Source organism: Dermochelys coriacea, chromosome 9, assembly GCF_009764565.3.
Source record: "Dermochelys coriacea isolate rDerCor1 chromosome 9, rDerCor1.pri.v4, whole genome shotgun sequence".
Classification (NCBI taxonomy): domain Eukaryota; kingdom Metazoa; phylum Chordata; order Testudines; family Dermochelyidae; genus Dermochelys; species Dermochelys coriacea.
In genome coordinates this window covers 40,427,248-40,443,569 of record NC_050076.1, presented here as the reverse complement: position 1 = coordinate 40,443,569, position 16,322 = coordinate 40,427,248, and the positions used below count along the sequence as shown (strand labels likewise).

The window sequence follows — 16,322 nt, the reverse complement described above, 5'->3', positions numbered from 1 at the left end:
CATGTGAAGTATATGCCTAGTACACAAGGACTATATGTCATAGAAATATACAGTCTGTGTCAAGAGCTCTAAAATGTAATTTAAAGTATGATGATCTCTATAGTGAATGCACATTAACAACCCTGAAAGAGCCCTCATAAACTCCAACAGACAAATGGGACTTCACATATACATGGCATACTTTATATGAAGACACAGAAAAAGTGTGCTCAAATATTAAGGATCTAATTTAAAATTAAACTTGGAGTCTAAATTTCCTAGCACAAGGTCTTAACACTAGTGTACAGCGCACTAACTCAAGAGTTCCTGATCTATCCAGTGCCAAAGGATTAAATAAAAAAACAATAATACAAGTTGTTTGCCACTTATACACTTTTTCCATATAAAAAGTTGAAAGAAGTCTCTTACATTATCTAAGAGGTCATGAATTTCATAGCTTTACAGTGGTTTATACACCTGTAATAGGTTACCCAACAAACCTATACGCAGCCTCTAAATTCTCTTGTGGCTGGATGAGACATGGATTATGAAAAAACAGTCTGCAAGTTTGGGATTTTTTGAGGGGTCAAATCGCAGCCCCATCCAAGGATTCAATGAGATTTTAATCCTTGGAACCTGAACTACAAAAAGAAGCATTTATTACCAAACTTTTCTCACCAGTTTCAGTATCTGCAACAGGCATCAAGGTATCACATGTGAAACCTATTGACAGAAGACTAAAAAGTTACACTGGTCTAATATCTGGGACTTCCTTTATCTCAGGTGTTCTCAAACTGGGGGTCAGGACCCCTTAGGGGGTCATGAGGTTATTACATGGGGGGGGATCACGAGTTGTCAGCCTCCACCCCAAACCCCGCTTTGCCTCCATCATTTATAATGGTGTTAAATGTATTTAAAAGTGTTTTTAATTAATAAGGGGGGGTCGCACTCAGAGGCTTGCAAAGTGAAAAGGGTCACCAACACAAAAGTTTGAGAACTACTACTTTATCTGATGCTGAACAAGTTCCAAAAAGACAGATGCACTACTGACCTTTTAACCACCGATAACTCATGTACACTCAAATCTAGTAACAAATGCATTATTATAATGGGATAGCTGAAATTCCCTTCATTGAAATTATTTAAAATATTTCTATAATTACCAATTAACAAGTATTGTCTGCTAAGTACATGTCAGAACCGAAGTGAGAGAAGAAGCAACTAATCAGAATTACATGATTTTTAAGGTCTGATTTTACACAACCTACCAAAGATAGAAACTTTGATGAACCAGTACAAATGCTTTTAGAACCAGTAAATTTTCCCAAATAGTGCTCCAGAATTTGTGATCTGAAAGAAACTCTTATATCCTTGTTATATAGAACTCTTTATCTGCCTTTTGAAAGTGATTGAAGCCAGAGTGAAGAATTGGAACCTGATATTGATAAACAGAGCTAGAAAATAATAGGGTGAGACAGCGCGGTTCTTTTATTTATCATCATGTATATTTTACAATAACAAAACTCCGCAAGTGGAAACACTGTAAAATAACTAAACTTGAGTGAATCCCGATTTGTATACAGCATGTATACATGTATGCCTGATTTGTATACAGCAGTTAGGCAGACCACTTTCAGCAAACAATCCTTGAGCAAAGTTTGATCTAAATATGTTAAAACACTGTGTATATTATATGTTAACCCACATTAAGCACGCTTTAAGTATGGCCTAACCCTGCTCCCATAGAGCTTGATCCTACATTCATTGAAGTCAGTGGCAAAGCTCCCATTTTATTTAATGGTGCAGGATGACAGCCATTGAGCAGTTAGGCTAATGCAGAGGGCATTTTTGAAAATTCTATCCTGAAAGGCCCTAGCTTCCAAAGTCTTTTCAGAATTATGCAAGGACTTGATGACATTAACTTCTTCTCATATGCAGATGTATGCATACAATTAACCAGCAGATTCTTTGGTGGCATTTCCTATTTGAAACCGAACCCTAAAAGCAGTAACATCTTTGTGCCAATGTTACAATATACACAAGCCTTCAGGTAAGACATTATTTTAAGAAAAAAGAAAAGGAGTACTTGTGGCACCTTAGAGACTAACAAATTTATTAGAACATAAGCTTTCGTGAGCTACAGCTCACTTCATCGGATGCATTTCCACCAAATGCATCCGATGAAGTGAGCTGTAGCTCACGAAAGCTTATGCTCTAATAAATTTGTTAGTCTCTAAGGTGCCACAAGTACTCCTTTTCTTTTTGCGAATACAGACTAACACGGCTGCTACTCTGAAACCTATTTTAAGAAAAACTCCTTGCATTTTGAAGAAGGTAAATGACTCCCATCTTTGCTCATACTGAATGATAAATAAGGATAAAACTGAATCTCTTTTTTGAAAAAAAGAGAGGGTTTTTTAACATAATAATTGACAGAAGCAATGAGAAATCCTTTCTATAAAGGCATCATCCTTTAGGATTTCTGATATTTCTGCCACTGATAGCAATGAGAGCTAGATACACTTCCCTACAGAGGAGTACAAAGGATGATATATTCAGTAATTATGTGGGACTTGCTCCTTTGCACCATGGAAATTCTTGCAGAGAGCAGAGTCAGGGACAGCATTGCCATCCATGGGCCATAAGCAGCTGTGATGAGGCAGGGGACTTCAAAAGATGCTCCTTGCCTTTGGCAGATCCACCAAGGTCTCCATGGATCTTCAAAATCACTCTGGAGTCTGAGCCTGAATCTTCGCTGGGGATGGGGAATAATCCACATAGTGAAGCAGAGAGTGAGCCCTCCATTTTTACAGTGATATTTTTGCTTTGATCTCTATTTTTCACTGTGTGTAATTCTCCATACCTTTTCAATAATGCCGTTTAGGTTTTTTTTAATGTTTTATTCTTCCGTCTTTATGATACTTTCATTGACTGATTTGATGAGTGCATCAAGGTGGAAGAGGTGCTGGACGAGAGCACTTTATGAATTAAATCAACAAAAGTATCACAACCACAACATGCCCCTTTGATACTTTTAGTTTTCTTCTTATTGATTATGTAGAAGAGAGAGAAAAAGTATTATTTTAACATGTGCTTTAATATTAAGCAGACACATATTACTAGGTATAGCAGTTATTACCGACAACTGGCTTTGACTACTCTTACTATAAACAGGTTACCTGTGATATTACAAAACAGTTGCACACAATTTCCTGATTAGTATCACTCAGTTTGGCGTTCAGTATTTCCTTAGGCAATTCTGTACTTACTACAGAGAGCTTAGATGTCACTTTAGTGGTTTGGTCCTACCATTTTCAGTCTTGATTAGCATCAAGACATAGAATTAGTGACCCTCATGGCTGCTCTGAATACAGTAGACACTGTTATATAACATGTGGAATGTAACAACTGCATCCGATGAAGTGAGCTGTAGCTCAGGAAAGCTTATGCTCTAATAAATTTGTTAGTCTCTAAGGTGCCACAAGTACTGTATTTCCTACATTTAGGTACCTGAGCTAGCAGCATGGAAAAGTTTTCCTTCTAGGAATCCTCTTGTTTTAAAAAGTCAAGAGTCACACTGGCCATCATATCCTAATAAGAACGACCATGAAAGTCCGAGTAAATGTGGACTAGTGGTGTGGTAATTTCCTTCCGAAACATTAGTATTGATAGGGTCTGTAGCTCACGAAAGCTTATGCTCAAATAAATTTGTTAGTCTCTCAGGTGCCACAAGGACTCCTTTTCTTTTTGCGGATACAGACTAACGCGGCTCCTACTCTGAAACCTGTCACTATGTATTCAAACTGCAAGGCTGCCTTCTCTTAGAAGCACAGTTCATCATGCTTCATGCTAATATTTTTGAGCTTTTCTTTCCCCCTCGCAACTACCTAAACCCCTGCGGAGAGAAAGGGCGATTTCCCCTCAAAGTCCATAACGGGCCTCGACATATAGACTGCAAGGGAAAGTAAAGAAACCCTCAGATGCAGCTTTTGACCCAAGGCAATGTGTCAGGAGCAGTCAGGGAGGTGCAATGAGCCGGGAAGGTGCAGCAGGCTGCTCATCCTACCCTCACCCCAGCCCGGCCGCGCTGCGGGGAACAAGCTGCCGCCTCACCCAACATTACTGGGGGCTCCAGAATTGTCGTGCCTGAGCCCCCCCAGGCTGCCGTGATGGCCAGTGGCTGGAATGACCCTTTTAACCACGGGCCCTTTCCTTCGTCTCCAGCTCCCTCCTCTTCTTCACCTGGGCGCGGGATGGGGGAAGCTCAATCCCCCCTGCTGCAGCATCTCAGCTGACTTCAGTGGAGTTACACACCGGGGATGCATCTGGCCCCCGGCTCCCCAGAGTTGGGAGGATCGGGGGCAGGGGGCGTCCATACATAGAGGGGAAGCCCCGGCCCAGCACGTTTCCAGCAGGGTTTCTTTAAACGGTGGGGACGAGTATTTAAAACAGCCACAGCTTGTACCCGAGAGCCGGGCAGACCTCAGCCCCCGGGGTTACTCACCGGGCAGCCTGCCGCCGATGATCTCAGCGCGCCGCTCCGTCCACACGCGCCAACTTCACTTGGCACCGCGGCGCTCCCCGTCCTGCGCCGCCTTGCAACGCAGCGCCCTGCCCGCGCCGGCGAGCAGGAGCGCCGGGCCCCGAGCCGGGCGGCTCCCTGGGAGCGGGCTGCTGCACGCGCGGTGTGAGCCGCTGCCCGGCCAGGCAAGCCCGCGGCTCAGCCCCAAGCCCAGCAGCCAGTCACGGCGGAGCTGAGAGCCGCTGCTCCGGTCCAGACGCTCCCCCAGGGTCCTAGCGTCTGCCCGGGAAAGGAAGCAGGCGGTCGTCCGGGGAGCGAGCGGACAGAGCTGCCCCCCCCCCCCCAGGGAGCAGCCCCCCTGGAAACGCCTCGGTACAGATTGGCTCCTGGCGCGCCTCGAGAGCGAGCTGCGGGTGAACGCGCTCCCCCTTCGGCGTGGGACACCGTCCCCAAAAGCCCCTGCCCTTCAAACCCCTCCTCAGCCCTACAACTGGAAATCGGCGGCGGGAAATTGCCAAACCACACCTGCTACGTTGCTGGGCATCGGGGACCCTCCAGGTTGCAGAGTAGCAGCCGTGTTAGTCTGTATTCGCAAACGGAAAAGGAGTCCCCGTGGCACCTTAGAGACTAACAAATTTATCTGAGCATAAGCTTTCGTGGGCTACAGCTCACTTCATCGGATGCATGCAGCTTCCTTGTTTATTTAGAACATCGTTTATTTGTAAATATAACAGTTAACCAGCTCCAAAGCACCTAGCTGTCCACAGAGCTGGCTTGTGTAAGCAAACATTCTTATTATTCGCAAAAAGAAAAGGAGGACTTGTGGCACCTTAGAGACTAACAAATTTATTAGAGCATAAGCTTTCGTGAAGTGAGCTGTAGCCCACTAACAGGGCTGCTACTCTGAAACCTATTCTTATTATTGTTTCCCTTATCCTAACTCCTTGTTCCTTTTGGTTGTGATACCTAAGGGTTGTGCTGTTTCAAAGGAGAGTGCAGTGCCAGCTCTTCAGGGCCCACTGTGTCTTTTCCTTTGTGTTTGCACAACACCTAGCATAGCAGACTCTGATCTTGATGGGTGCCTCTGGGAGCCACTGTAACACAGCTCAGAAATAAAAGGGGCTTTAAGGCACAGTGGGTAGATGTAAAGGGTGTCTGCCAGATCAACACAAACTTTCCAAAATATATTTTGTACAATACCTCATTAAACTTCCAGTCAGTTTCTCCTTTTATTACTGGTTATCAAAATATTTGTAATAGGTACTGTGGTCGCGTGGTTAAAGAACAAGGTTTATTTTTATTTTTTTCAGGATCATATTTTGGCCGCATTACCATGGTATCTGAATGCCCAGTGAGAGGTAGGTTGCATTCCTGAAAATAAGAAAAGGGGTACTTGTGGCACCTTAGAGACTAACAAATTTACTTGAGCATAAGCTTTCAAATAAATTTGTTAATCTTTAAGGTGCCACAAGTACTCCTTTTCTTTTTTGCTAATACAGACTAATATGGCTGCTACTCTGATTCCTGAAAATGCCACTGCCTTTTTCTGTGTGAAATTGGGTACATTTCTTAACCTCTTAGGTCTTCAATTTCTCTGTTAGCAAAATGGGGATAATAAGAAATAGAAGCATGTGAAACATTTACAATGTACAGCAAAGCTCTTCGAAATAGAGTTTTGTAGACATTCTGTCCTGAACTGTAACATTGGACTGTTTTACTGAAAAATGTAACATTTTCTGAAAACCTCTTTTGATAGCATTGGATTCTGAAACAAAATTCAGTAGGGAAAAAGATCTTGCTCAATTTTTCCATGTGCCTATGCACAGGTAAGGATCACAGCTCTCAGAACAGATACATATGGGGAAGGACTGAAGCATCTTGTTGCAAATATTTCAGGATGGACATTTTGTCACAACATACTAACCCCATTATTACATGTGAGCACAGGAACGAGAACACTGTAAATCAAGATCCCTGCAATATGTAATAGCAGGGGAAATTTTCCAGATATTGCTGAGAAAATGTCACATATGGATGAAATGATATGATGCAGTACAGGTGTTTTTTTTTATAGGTCCTTTTCATTCATCAGCATACACTATCTTTACTTCTGAATAGGGATCAGCTTTTTATATTGGAATTCTAGATTATGTTACAAAATATAAGTTGTTTGTAAGCTATTTCTAAGCAGGGGTATCTATATCCATCCATGCATATGGCTACATATATACCCAGGGAATATCTGATGCTGTGGCATAGTATAAATGATTTTTATTATCATGGCTTTTGGCTGCATTTCTCATGGATGCTGAAACCATGAGTCAGTTGTGTAGGCCCTTCCAAACAACAGTCAACAAAACCTTTATGTATAATATACAGGGTGTTAATTTTAGATAGAAACTTTTAGAAAATTAACTTTTTTTTTAATTACTATTTTTTTGTATCCCTCATCTGTAAATCCTGGCTGACTTGGTATTGTAAATCCAGTAACACTAGCTTGGAAGGGAAGGATAAAATATACCCATAAAATTAGAATGGTATAAGTATTATTTAAAATAACTTTTCCATCTATAGTTATGTCATGCTTTAAATTTCTAAAATTTTGCAATCTACACTATGGGTCTAGAGGAAAAAAAAACTTACACATGTTTAGAAAGTGGGAGGATTGTATAAAGCTCCTGTTTCTATTTCTGATGAGTCATGAGGTATCAGACCTCAAGCATTTCATTGATCAAAGGCTGAATATTTCCTGTCCCAAGCCTCACCCAACTGGGGGAGAAACTCCATATTTGGAAAGGGGGAGGCTGATTTTTTAAATTATTATTTAATGATGGCTGTTTGAAGCTTTTCTGTAGTTTGGAATGTTAGATGTCATTCTGGGGGGAGATGGACTGGAGAAATAAGTTGGTCATATATGCACAATAAATGCAGTTTATTCACTGCAAATATTTGGTATATATGTAAGCAAACCATTTCTAATAATAATAATAATACTTTGCTTTCACTATAACATCTTCTAGTGAAGAATCTCAAAATTATGAATTCTGAGGAACTCCTCCAAACATACTGTAAATTAGAATACACAATCTGTTTATTAACAAGACATAAAAACTAACTTAAAATAGAGTTAAGATTGAGAGTACTTAGCAGTTACTTAAGGGTAAAAAAAACATTATAGGGATTTTGTAATTATTCCAAAACCAAGGATTACATACTCAGAAAATTCATAGTTAAGATTACACCTCAAAAAAAAGCCAAACATGTTGAAGTATGGAAATTCATAGCTGAGATACTCAGACAACTTTAACTCTGCCCTGTAGTGATGTTATTCAATAACAATTATTATGATTACGGAAGTTTACGGTTTATAGCCACAAATTATAATAATGTTATTGTTTGAGATACATTAGAATTTTTAAATATTTTTTGCCTTCATCATATACTTTAAACAGAATTCAACAATGGAGTCACTACCACCACCTCCATATGTTTAGGCTGGACTAATAAATTTGGTTTATTGAGCTAATTTATATAGATTTTTGATCATGAAATCTGCATCACTGAACTATGAATCTGAACTATGAACTGGTTTAAATTCTGTTCACTAGCAACTGTATGAGCGTGACCCCCTGGAAGTTCTGGACAAGATTTAAAATAATATGCAAAATGTCCTGAGTAGAAACTGCTGGATTTATTATTGGGTTTCTGGAGCAGAAACCAAAAGAACCCAGGTCATACACCTCCTGTTATGGATAGTCTAGCAGAAGGCAATTTCACATTGAGGCAAGTGTAATGATGTAATTGGATAGGTCATTTGGGGGACTGAATCCAAAAGTATCAGCCTCTACTTCAGCTAATGAATCAGGTACATTTAACCCAATGAAAGTAACAGATTCAGCATATGACCTGGGCAGCTTCCTGTGGTAATACTACCAGGGAACCCTGACTATACTTTAAAGCTACCCTTACCCAATAAAGATCCTGGAATGGTTAGTATGGCAGTACCCCAGCCTACTCTTCACCTGGATGAATCCCTAATCTGCATCAGGACTAAGTCAGACCCTTCAACTTCTTGTACCGTAAATACTTCCATGTTTTCCTTTTTACAAACCTGTCTGAGAGCTCAACTGGCACCATACATGTGCCAAAACGATACTCATAATGGTGGTCAGAGACATCATTACAGATTTCTATACTCTGAACACTGACATCTACTATCTAGCCTCTTAATATGCAAAAATGCTGCATTGCTTAAACTCCCTTCATTTTTTCTTTCCACAGTTAAGGGCAACTAGGCCAAGTGACCTCATTAGCCAATCACTTAAAATGAGTCAACCTAGTTCTTGATGGATAGTCAACCTAGCATTGAGCTCTTTTGCAAAAGAAAATGGTTATTAAAACATGCAGCAGAAATACAGTAACATCTTATTGTTACTCTTTTTTCAATTTTATTTTAACATTTTGTTATTAATTATGACATTTATTTTTAACACAAGACAAAACCTTAGTGGAAAAAAAATAATAGAAATCAACAATTTATACCAACATCTATAAATTTAATCCTGGAAAAACATCTTGAAGAAAGAAAGATAATATAGCATGATCCAATGGCTGGAAGTTGAAGCTAGACAACAAGAGACTGGAAATAAGGCATACATTTTTAACATAAAGAATAATTAACCATTGGAACAACTTACCAAGGGTCATGGTGGATTCTCCATCACTGACAATTTTTAAATCAAGATTGGATTTTTTTTTAAAGATAAGATCAAGGAATTATTTTGGGGAACCTCTATGGCCTGTGTTATACAGAAGGCCGGACTAGATGATCACTATGGTCCCTTCGGGCCTTGGACTCAATGAATTTATTAAAAGAAATGTATGCATCTTCATTTTATGATTGATCAAACAGTAATTATTAGAAAGATTGAAATAAGAATGATCACTGACTAGATATGACAGTCAGCGATTCAATCTGTTTGATCGATATCAGCGTTGGTATCCAAATTGACAAGACTATCTTTCTTATTTGTAATTTAAGAAGCAAAAAGGATTTTGTATCATCATTATATTTGCTTTTGGTGTCTAATTAACCTGAGTTTGGCAGGAGACAAGCCAGAATCAGAAAAACAGAGCAGCAAATTCTTCATAAAGCAAAAGCGATTTCTTACATCTAAAATTACTAATTTCAGAAATTGATCTCTTTTTTTAATAATTTTCTTCAAAAATGACAATAATGCCTTGTTTAATTTCCTAATTCTGGCAGGTTCTCAGATGCCACAATGATGCATATTGTATAAGAACCTGCATAGCACAATAATAACAAAAAAAAAAAAGCACTAAACTCAAAAATATATTACCACTTTAAAGCTATGGGGTGAGAGCCTCAAAACCACTCCAGCCCTTTTGTGCTGGGTAAAAGGCCAGAACTCAAAAGGTGCACTACAAGCTCTAAATCAGGCCATGGGAGGATTAATCCAGCACAGTCACTATGGAAGACAACCATAAGTCTGCCTTCTGAGGACCCCTTCACATGGCATGGGTGAGTGTTAAGGATGACTTTGCAGTATTTTAATGAATTATTCTGATCCTGCTGAAAACTACTTCCTGCAATGTAGTGCTAATGCTTTTAGACAAAATTAGAAATGTGTTGAACAACCAGAGCAAAGTCAACCATAAAATATGATTTTTATGGATGTTTGACTGCTTAACATTTTGCATATTTTAACTGAGATAGGAAATAACCAAAGTTCATACAGTTCTTTACTTTCATAGAATCATAGAATCATAGAATATCAGGGTTGGAAGGGACCCCAGAAGGTCATCTAGTCCAACCCCCTGCTCAAAGCAGGACCAAGTCCCAGTTAAATCATCCTAGCCAGGGCTTTGTCAAGCCTGACCTTAAAAACCTCTAAGGAAGGAGATTCTACCACCTCCCTAGGTAACGCATTCCAGTGTTTCACCACCCTCTTAGTGAAAAAGTTTTTCCTAATATCCAATCTAAACCTCCCCCATTGCAACTTGAGACCATTACTCCTCGTTCTGTCATCTGCTACCATTGAGAACAGTCTAGAGCCATCCTCTTTGAAACCCCCTTTCAGGTAGTTGAAAGCAGCTATCAAATCCCCCCTCATTCTTCTCTTCTGCAGACTAAACAATCCCAGCTCCCTCAGCCTCTCCTCATAAGTCATGTGCTCTAGACCCCTAATCATTTTTGTTGCCCTTCGCTGTACTCTTTCCAATTTATCCACATCCTTCTTGTAGTGTGGGGCCCAAAACTGGACACAGTACTCCAGATGAGGCCTCACCAGTGTCGAATAGAGGGGAACGATCACGTCCCTCGATCTGCTCGCTATGCCCCTACTTATACATCCCAAAATGCCATTGGCCTTCTTGGCAACAAGGGCACACTGCTGACTCATATCCAGCTTCTCGTCCACTGTCACCCCTAGGTCCTTTTCCGCAGAACTGCTGCCGAGCCATTCGGTCCCTAGTCTGTAGCGGTGCATTGGATTCTTCCATCCTAAGTGCAGGACCCTGCACTTATCCTTATTGAACCTCATTAGATTTCTTTTGGCCCAATCTTCCAATTGTCTAGGTCCTTCTGTATCCTATCCCTCCCCTCCAGCGTATCTACCACTCCTCCCAGTTTAGTATCATCCGCAAATTTGCTGAGAGTGCAATCCACACCATCCTCCAGATCATTTATGAAGATATTGAACAAAACGGGCCCCAGGACCGACCCCTGGGGCACTCCACTTGACACCGGCTGCCAACTAGACATGGAGCCATTGATCACTACCCGTTGAGCCCGACAATCTAGCCAGCTTTCTACCCACCTTATAGTGCATTCATCCAGCCCATACTTCCTTAACTTGCTGACAAGAATGCTGTGGGAGACCGTGTCAAAAGCTTTGCTAAAGTCAAGAAACAATACATCCACTGCTTTCCCTTCATCCACAGAACCAGTAATCTCATCATAAAAGGCGATTAGATTAGTCAGGCATGACCTTCCCTTGGTGAATCCATGCTGACTGTTCCTGATCACTTTCCTCTCCTCTAAGTGCTTCAGGATTGATTCTTTGAGGACCTGCTCCATGATTTTTCCAGGGACTGAGGTGAGGCTGACCGGCCTGTAGTTCCCAGGATCCTCCTTCTTCCCTTTTTTAAAGATGGGCACTACATTAGCCTTTTTCCAGTCATCCGGGACTTCCCCCGTTCGCCACGAGTTTTCAAAGATAATGGCCAAGGGCTCTGCAATCACAGCCGCCAATTCCTTCAGCACTCTCGGATGCAATTCGTCCGGCCCCATGGACTTGTGCACGTCCAGCTTTTCTAAATAGTCCCTAACCACCTCTATCTCTACAGAGGGCTGGCCATCTCTTCCCCATTTTGTGATGCCCAGCACAGCAGTCTGGGAGCTGACCTTGTTAGTGAAAACAGAGGCAAAAAAAGCATTGAGTACATTAGCTTTTTCCACATCCTCTGTCACTAGCTTGCCTCCCTCATTCAGTAAGGGGCCCACACTTTCCTTGGCTTTCTTCTTGTTGCCAACATACCTGAAGAAACCCTTCTTGTTACTCTTGACATCTCTTGCTAGCTGCAGCTCCAGGTGCGATTTGGCCCTCCTGATATCTTTCCTACATGCCCGAGCAATATTTTTATACTCTTCCCTGGTCATATGTCCAACCTTCCACTTCTTGTAAGCTTCTTTTTTATGTTTAAGATCCGCTAGGATTTCACCATTAAGCCAAGCTGGTCGCCTGCCATATTTACTATTCTTTCGACTCATCGGGATGGTTTGTCCCTGTAACCTCAACAGGGATTCCTTGAAATACAGCCAGCTCTCCTGGACTCCCTTCCCTTTCATGTTAGTCCCCCAGGGGATCCTGGCCATCTGTTCCCTGAGGGAGTCAAAGTCTGCTTTCCTGAAGTCCAGGGTCCGTATCCTGCTGCTTACCTTTCTTCCCTGCGTCAGGATCCTGAACTCAACCAACTCATGGTCACTGCCTCCCAGATTCCCATCCACTTTTGCTTCCCCCACTAATTCTACCCGGTTTGTGAGCAGCAGGTCAAGAAAAGCGCTCCCCCTAGTTGGCTCCCCTAGCACTTGCACCAGGAAATTGTCCCCTACGCTTTCCAAAAACTTCCTGGATTGTCTATGCACCGCTGTATTGCTCTCCCAGCAGATATCAGGAAAATTAAAGTCACCCATGAGAATCAGGGCATGCGATCTAGTAGCTTCCGTGAGTTGCCGGAAGAAAGCCTCATCCACCTCATCCCCCTGGTCCGGTGGTCTATAGCAGACTCCCACCATGACATCACTCTTGTTGCACACACTTCTAAACTTAATCCAGAGACACTCAGGTTTTTCCACAGTTTCGTACCGGAGCTCTGAGCAGTCATACTGCTCCCTTACATACAGTGCTACTCCCCCACCTTTTCTGCCCTGCCTGTCCTTCCTGAACAGTTTATAACCATTTCAAGCAGGGTTAGCTCAATTCATAGTCATTAAGTCTCACTAGGGAAAAAAATAGCTACAACAACTTATCCCAATAACCTTGTCTTCAATAATATTATTTATAAACATCTAATTCATTCATTATAGACAGAGCTGCTAGTGATGCCTTTAGTTAAGTTTGTCTAACGCTTTTCATTGTAAGATCTGGTATTCATTTGTGTATAACTTTGCCTAAATTTTAAGACAGCATGAATAAAATATTATTAGGCATTTATTCCTCAACTGAGTAACCTTCATGTTCACTCATTGTGTCATGTCTAAAATTTAGATGGTAAATTCTCTTGAGCAAGAACGATGTTTTTTGCTATCATCTGATCAGTAAAAACAAGCTTTTGGTTGATGTAAAATAATGTATACTACCCTGTTGGTAGTAATTTAAATAAGAGGATTCATGTATCCAGCTTGACTAAAAAAATAAAAGTTAGTCAACTGGTATTTGAGTGAAGTAAAGACGTTCTATTGCTATCCTAAATTCTATTGTGATAGAAATTCATCTTCCACATGACACTCCAGACATGACCATAAGCAATGTGTGTTTCTGTTCAATATCTGTAAAAAGGGAATCTTTCTAAATTGCCAAAATTCAATTAATTACTAATATTTTGCTCCATAGTAGAGAGAATTTTTGTTTTGCCGTTTGAAAGGATTAGCCATTTAGCTGTCGTAGCTGCCCTAAAAAAATCCAGGATTGTTTATTATAATGCAGTGTATTCAATAGGACGATATTCCCAAAGATGAAGACTTCAGCAGAGGGTTGTATGTCAGATTTTTAAAAGAGCTAATCCTTTGGTTTATGTTCCTCCTGTTGTTTGTCTTGGTTTTCTGTTAATTTGCTAATCACACAGTTTCAGAAAACAAATACAAAATGAATCATAATGTCAGAGCTATGAATACAAATCTGAATATGAATGTCAGGACCTGTGCACATTCCTATTATGCCTCTTTGCTAGGGGAAATAAAGGTTGGTGCTATGGAATATCCAAATGTTTGAAAGGAATTTTGAAATGATGGCAAGGTAGCTTGAAACGTTAAATTGTGTATTAGAAGTTCATTCTTCTGTCCTTGATGTTGCTCCGCTTTGCTCTGGGGGCGGGGGGAGAGGACAAGTAGGGTGTATGTCCACTCCTTTTGAAGTCAGTCATAGATAGGCTCTTCTCGAGCTGTCAGTGAGAGACCATTAAAAACATCCTGAAATAATTTAATGAAATGTTTAATGAATATGCAAATGACAGACAGGAAGAGAACTCGGGTTTCCATTCCCTGTGTAAAGAAAAAGAATACATTTTAGGACAGAGAGGCAACAGTCAGCCACCTTCACGTTTGCTTATATAGGAGGGGAGTAGGGCAGTGCTGAAGAGGAAAGAGATAACAATGCCTTGCTCACTGCCATGCCATACCCCTTGCAGATGGAAAGGTTGGTCAGCTGCCTCTTCAGTAGTGTACTTTTCTTGCCACACACAGGGCACAGAGAACTAGAGCTGTGGGTGAAGCTGCAAGGTTGGGTGGACTAAGGAAGCAGTGGTAGACTGAGGGAGAGGAACCTTCCCCAGATCCTATTTTCCTGCTTCCAATAAAATCCCCCTTGTTTATATTGTTATTTTTGATTGTGTCAGTTCTTCGCTGGGGTTTGTGTTGATGTACTTTATTGTTGTGTGTGTACTGGGTTTTAACCACCCTTACCAGCCGTGTTCATTTTTCCCATGGGATAACACCAAGTGAGGTGGTATGTGAGATAGGTGAGGAATTTTACCCTGGTTGGAGGCACCATGCATGACAAAAAAGAGTTCAGGACTCAACCCATGTGAGGAGGAGGAGGAGGAAGAAGTCACTCCAAGTAGCAAGCACCACAGAGAAGCATACAGCTAGGGAAAGGGGATACAAATAGGATTTAGGATCATAAATGCCTGCTTTTAGGCTCTTCAGCCACTTAGTCGGTTTGAAAATTTTACCCTCTCCCTTTATTGGTTTTCATTATATTGTATCTTAAAAGATTATTCACTAAAACACAGTGTTGGTCCCATGATGGGAACTCTTCTCTTTCCTCAAGACTACCTCTGGTCCTTGCTATCTGATACTTAAAAGGATGCTATATTTTGAATAAGCCAGCTAGGTTTCAAATTAATCTTTGAAATAATGAAATTTGAAACAAAATAGCATGAGCTACAAATATGAAAATGCTGCTGAGCCCCACTACGCTTTGATTTTTTTTCCCCAAAGATATAATTCCCATCAGCAAAAATTCTTCAGCTCCCTTTCATCTCTCCTCTGCTGTAAGAGCTCTGGTGTAAGAGCTGCTGGGAGCTTCTTTTAAACCAACATGCTGGGTTTTCTCATTTTGGGTCCAAACCTGCAAGGTTCCAACACCTAACTTCAGTGTGAGTTGAGAGCACTCAGTGCCTTTCAGGAGGCACCAATCTTGTGGGATTGGGTTCCAAAAGGCCAGATTGCGCCTTCATATCCATGCATAGAGGGGTTTGTCCAAACACAGAAGGGATGCTCCCATCCTTCTCAGGACCCCATAGAGAACTGTCTATGGATCAGAATCCACCAAAGGAAGAGTTGAATCTGAGGTTGCCATGTGTTCATCCTCCACCTGCTCCCATGAAGTCTCCTCAGATATGATAATGTAGTTCCAGGGTGTATCATCATATTCCTTGGAGCCCTTCCAATATGGAAACCCCCCCCCCCCACCCAACACTTTTAGGCAGATGTGGCCACAGCCAGGGGAGGGGGGTTAGGGAGCTGGGATCCCAGATGCAGCAAGGAGGACAGGGCCTTGTGTCCTTTATGAGGTTTGGAGGTAGATTCATGGCCTGTTCTAGTGTGCATGTGGGAAGGGTTTGTTTGGGGGGGGAGGGATCGTGCAGGGGAAACTCCTGGATGAGATCCCTCACTGAGTTTTCCTCCCGAGTAGCTCCCTCCCACTGGTTTTAGCATGTATGTGTGTGTGTGTGTGTGTGTGAGTGAGAGAGAGAGAGAGAGAGGGAGATTCAGCTCAGATTAATTTTTTCACCCACTGCTGAATAGAATTTGTTTGTATTACTGCTGATATTTTTGTTACATTCCTGGAGTAAACACCATTGGCCCAAAGTCACTCCGATTTGAAAGAGCAATGAGAAATATCTCAGTGTTACTAGTACTACATAACAATGAACCATAAATCAAGTCAAATCTGGTGATAGTACAGTAACACTATTCTAATAAGGTACAATTGGTTTATGATTGTACAGAAACTAAAGACAGGCTTCAAAATGTATTCCAGCCTGTATTATCTGAATGGGAACTACAGCCCATGTGGTA

At 41.4% G+C, this 16,322-nt stretch overlaps 1 protein-coding gene across 1 annotated transcript in view; it reads right to left on the bottom strand.

Annotated features, from left to right (window-relative positions):
- Window positions 1-4,675, bottom strand: part of SPSB4 (splA/ryanodine receptor domain and SOCS box containing 4) — a 322,601-nt gene extending 317,926 nt beyond the window's left edge. Inside the window, exon 1 of the mRNA XM_038415097.2 lies at window positions 4,484-4,675. The gene's annotated coding sequence lies outside the window, so the exon portion shown is untranslated. The remainder of the gene's footprint in view (window positions 1-4,483) is intronic.
- Window positions 4,676-16,322: the final 11,647 nt, after the last annotated feature.